Below are 6,001 nucleotides of genomic sequence, written 5' to 3'. Positions count from 1 at the left end.
GGCGCTGCTGTCCGCTCGAGCTCACCGTCCGCGTCCGATGCCGGCCCCAGCTCGATGTCCTCCGCCAACTCGACGACACACACACACGCACATCCATATGCAGTGGCACGAAGGCCGCCGCCATAGAACATGACACACCCCCAGCTTGCCATTCGCACCGCCATCCGCGGTCTGCTCCCGACGTGTATCCCCGCTAGATCTCGTCGTTGATCTCGTGAGGAGAGGAGGAGAGGAGGCCGGTGTGGGAGGAGGCAGGGGAGGAGTTAGGTGGGGAGGAGGCCAGTGGGGAGGTGGCAGGGGAGAGAGAGAGAAATGTAGTGGAGATAAATAGAGGGAGAGCTGAGATAAAAATCTCTGGAGCCGAACGTGAGAGCGAGCTAAAACTAGAATCGATCAAAATTTCAGGTCCAAACGAACTAACAGTGACGGTTCATAAATAGAGCCGGCACTAATAGTCGATATCAGTACCGGTTCTTAGCGGCTCTATCATAGTTTAGGCGCGGAAGATTAAGAGCCGACATTGCACAACCGGCTGTGATGAACAACCATCTATGATTAATTATGTAGTAGTGAGAATTTCTCTACGAATTCTCATAACCCACCTTGCTCTGTGTTAGAGCCTTCCATGATGTCTTTCTTCTTTTCCCTGCCTTACAATGTTATTTTTCTCTCGATGGATAGAGAAATGAGTGTGTGTGCACAGTTCTTGCCAATGGACTTCTTCCGTGTTAAGTGATGCAAATGCCATGTGCTTTTATAGTTGAGGAAGGTTTGCATTGAAACATCACATCCAGTCAACACATCCTTTTATAAAACACATCCTTTAGTGAATCAACAATATTGAGTTTTTCCTCGCAAAAAAAAACAATATTGAGTTTTTGATTTGAAAGGAATTCAAGTGGTTCTTCCCTTTCGCGTCACAGAATTTTTTTTCTTTTCAGCGCGGGATCACAAAAATATACTAAAACCTGCAACAAAACTATTTGCATTTCTAACTGGGTGCTCTCGATCCACTTGTATCAGATGTGTTGAGAGAGATTTCTTACAAATATTAGATAAAACTCCCTATGGAATCTGTGGTCCGTTGTACCTGTACTTGCATGGATACAGCAAAAACTTGCTATTAGGCGCCCGCAACGTTTCAAGGGTTAAATCAAATTTTGACATCTGAATTGAATGCAATGGAATCCTAAATAATCCCTCCGTAATTTTTTGTAATGCCGAAATGATCAAAGATAATCATGTATTTTGCTTTTCCATATGGTTTCGTATAAAACTGAGAACTGAACCTAACTCAGTTTGTAGAGGCTCCTGTAGAGGAGCACATCCACCAGGCTCCAACCTGGGTGCTAGAGTCCACCATAGTCATCCTAAAAAAAATTCTTTTATAACTAGATGTCGCAATACATAACAAAAGCGTAGCAGCTAAGCTACCTTTTCTGTCTCTTCTTGTCGTCGGACTAATGATGGTTACATGTATAAGATGCAGCGGTGCAATGTTTTATGGAATTGGTTTGATTCGTCTTTATTTATCCACTTACTTAACTGTACTAGGTAGTCAGTGGCAAGCAAAGCGACGAGGCAAACTATCTCGTAGTTGTACTGACATGAGCATATGGATGCCAACATATTGGAAAAAATTAAAAAATATACAACATATGCACCGTATATTGTAAAAGTAGATAATATGTTATCGTATTTATAAATTTAATATGTGTATTTGACACATTATTTACCGAAAATGTGATTTCGGCATCTGAGATGTTGAATACGGTACTATGCACCATATTCAGCACCTCAATATGGTGCACAGTTACGTATTTGGTACCTCACCTACCGACAGCCTATGCCCATGCACCGCGCTCACGAGAAGAACAGGAAGAGAAGCTAGAATCTGCATGAAAATTGAAGTTTTTTAATGTAACTCACGATTTTATTGGGAGTACAAAAATAGTTCAAAAATTCTAAACATTTTCATCAGTAAACTAGAGCTCACTAGCAACTCATTTTATTTGGTTTAATGAAAAAAAGGCTAAGCCGATATTTAATTAAAATTATCCAAATAAGCCAACTTTTATAAATTATAGCAATTTTTAATGCCTCAAATAAATTCTCAAAAGTATAGAAAAAATCACTAATATTCTTCTCATGTGATGTACTAATTTATAAAAATATTTCCAACCCTAGGTTATTTGGTGAAAATGTGAGTTCCTTTGTAATGCTCCATTTATATGCATTTTTATCATTTCATGTGATATTTTTCTTTTTAATTTAATTTGAATAAAAAAATTCAACATGCACAAAACCATGGTTCTTAGATTAATATTAAGCCTTTTTAATGCTTCATTTATGCATTTTTATCATTTCATGTTATATTTTCTTTTTAATTCAATTTGAATAAAATAAATTCAACATGCACAAAACCTTTTTTCTCAGATTAATTCAAATATGCTCTGTTTAATCTATTGCTGGCGCCATGCTGAAAACGTCGGGCAACCTCTCATATTAATATTAAGCCTATTCTTGCTGTTCTTTGTGCTCTATTTCGTCCTTGGTTCACTCTTCATGCTTTAAGAGATGGCATCCCCATCTGCATGCTCATTATATGGTTGTTTAAATTTTGGATATATCATTTTTCATATTTAATTGATAAATATTAAAACTTGTTGTATTACTACATGCTTTGAAAAGATGAATGTAAATATATATTCGCCATTGCAAAAATTATATGCTTCTTAAGTGTCTAAGATTATCATCTTAGTAGTAGTTGTTAACCTGTCATGTATCACATGAGAAGAATATTAGTGAAAAAACAACACGCTGAGGGCCAGACTTGACCCCCAGATTGTCATTAAGAGGATGTTGCATCTCGAACTCGGGCTAGCACAATGAGATCATGCTCCATTGACCGTTAGCACCGTGAGAAGCTTGGCTCGCGCGTGAATTAGTAGACCTTGAGAAAAAACCTAGCTTAAAGGTTGAATAAACAACAAATTCTCTAAAAAGAGGTTGAATAAACAACAAATTCTCTAAAAAGAGGTTGAATAAACAATGCAAAGTCAAAAGTTGTTCTTGTTTTCTCGATAAAAGAAAGACATTTGAATTGGTATTCCTATCTTTTTCACCAAGGAGAAATTGCCATTTTTTGTTCGTTCTTCAACAAGATTTGTACTGTACCAAGAACCCAGAAAAAATAAAACAAGTATCATGGTATGATGCTGATTAGGTGAAAGGATGTAAGCAATGAAAGCCTATGGAACTGAACTTCACATTGCTGACATCCACTAAACTATTTTTTAAAATCTGAAAGTCATTAAACTGTTAATTACTACTTATTGTGTGATTCAATCATACTTTTGCGTTGTCATACATGACATACAGTCCATATAATTCAGTCAAATTGAATTAAAAAGAGAATAACACATGAAATGATAAAAATGCATATAAATGGAGCATTACAAAAGAACTCATTTTTTCACCAAATAACCTAGGGTTGAAAATATTTTTATAAATTAGTACATCGTATGAGAAGAATATTAGTGATTTTTTCTAGTTTTTTGAGAATTTATTTGAGGCATTAAATATTGCCAGAATTTATAAAAGTTGGCTTATTTGGAGAATTTTAATTAAATATTGGCTCAGGCTTTTTTGATCAAACCAATTAAAATAGGTTGCTAGTGAGCTCTAGTTTTCTCATGAAAATGTTTAGAATTTTTGTACTTCCAAATAAAATCATGATTTAAATAAAAAACTTTAATTTTCATGCGGATTCTAGCTTCTAACTTCTCTTCCTGTTCTTCATGCTAGGGGGCGCACGGGCACAGGCTGTATTCGGCAGGTGAGATGTCGAATATGGCACTGTGCACCGTATTTGGCACATCAGCACCTCAGGTGCCGAATACAGTCCGTTTTCGGTATCTGAGGTGCCGAATACGGCACACCTTAGATGCCGAAATTATGTTTTGGGTAAATAAGGTGCCAAATACACATACTAAATTTGTAAATACGGTAACATATTATCTATTTTTGTAATATACGGTAAATAAGGTGTCGAATACACTTATTGATTGTACTTGTCCAAGCCGTACATGCATAGCAATTCTTTCCAAAACTGAGTTTATATTATTTAATAAGAATTGCTCCAGAGCAACTTCTTGATCAAACCTAAATTGAGATCAGTTTTCTGCGATATACGTTATGCTCTTAAGATCCGAGACAAATACCCCCATTTAGCAAACATAAAATTTACAAACCTTTTAACGAGAGTTGCATGTCTATGCGTGTGATGGGCAGGGGAGGGGGGTATGTCATGTGCAAACAGCACAAGCGTAAGCCAACATATTCAAGCATGGAACCACCACGCGCACAAGTTTAATTAAGGACCTGATATACAATTTGTAGTCAAATATGGGTTATGTCACGCTTTAGTTGTGGCAATTTTTGTGAGAGAGAATTGCAAAAACCAACCTGCATCTCGGGGGTTTGTTAAAAGCATTCCTACAACTTGGCTTTTGTCCAACTACCCTGCAACTCCTATTTGATGTCAAATACCTCTAGCATTGTTTGATCCTACCATATGGTTCTTGTGTATTTTCAAAATGGCATGGTGGCTTCTAGAATAATTTTTATAGTCTTCTGAACCATTAAATTGGATCAGTCACTCCGATTAAACACGTTTAAATACGATGGCTATTTCCATCTTTTGAAAATGTGGTTCTATGGATGCCAATTGATACTCAGCCAAGTACTCAGGGTGTACATGTTGACTATGTTCAATTAAATTGTCCAACCCTATCAACTTAGACTTTAGGTGAACTGATCGGTGCATACAACTTAATATGACATCGAGCTAGATGTATCTGAGTTCAAATCTTGACAAACACAATTAAATAAAAAAAATTCAACTAACTTATATTTTCATATCTAAGAACTGAGAGATCCTCAAGTGAATTGTCATCATTTCCCTATTTTGGATGAACTGGTCCATGCAGAGGTTGCTCCGACCACGGACTACGCAGATGGCTACACCCGGACTCCCGAAATGGTCGTAAAATGCTGCGGTGAACATTGGCAAGCACCATGCAGCAATGTTGTCCCGGCGAGGCGATAGAGGACACTATTCTAGACCTGTTCCGTGCATTGAACGCTTCAAATATGGTGGTGGCAAATATGTTTCAGCTCTCTCTGTCTCTCTCTCTCTCACACACACACACACACTCTCACGGGTTCCAGTGAAAGAGATGTCGTTCTAGAAACATAAGTGGCTGATTGCTTGTGCGTCTCGTAGTAAAAACTAGATTGCAATTGCTGAATTGCTTCTGCCAAGGAAATATCAAATGCTGGCCTTCATGGCTGAACAATCTGGTACATTACTAACCAAGAGACCGTGCACCTGCACAAGATGGACAAGACCTACGTTTCTTTGGAGGAGGTTGTGCACTGCGGTATGATGGATCCTTATTGCTGCTGATGGTCAAGGGCATACTTTTGCTCGGGGCAAGTAAATTGTCCTGGTGGCGGTAGTGTAACACCTGGGCTACAAGAGAGCAAGAGGTCTATACTTGATGCTGAATCAACCAATTCTGAGTAACAAGCGGGTCCATGAACCTTGGTCTCACGTCTGGGCGATGGCATCGTCGACGGCCAAGGGACGTGACAGTGAAATTACTATAATATATGCTAGGATTAAGAACACCAACTAGACGGTACCAAATAATCAGATTTTTAACCTTCTCGGCGTATTTTGGAAAGAAGCCATTTTAGACAAATGGAAACCAGATTTTGCACAACCTTGGTCGTGCACTACTAACCAGTTTCTAACTTAATAGTCCCTTAGGCACGATTATCTGGCCTATGCACGACCCATCTGCATAATTACATTGGAAATATTTGTTCATTAAAACCCTAAAACAGTATCAAGTTCCATATTTCATCTAAGGCATTCCAAAAGACTAGAATTTAGGTTGAATGAAATCAAACCAGCACTTGACAAGCGGTCGAT

Source organism: Phragmites australis, chromosome 23, assembly GCF_958298935.1.
Source record: "Phragmites australis chromosome 23, lpPhrAust1.1, whole genome shotgun sequence".
NCBI lineage: Eukaryota > Viridiplantae > Streptophyta > Magnoliopsida > Poales > Poaceae > Phragmites > Phragmites australis.
This window is presented reverse-complemented; position numbering follows the sequence as displayed.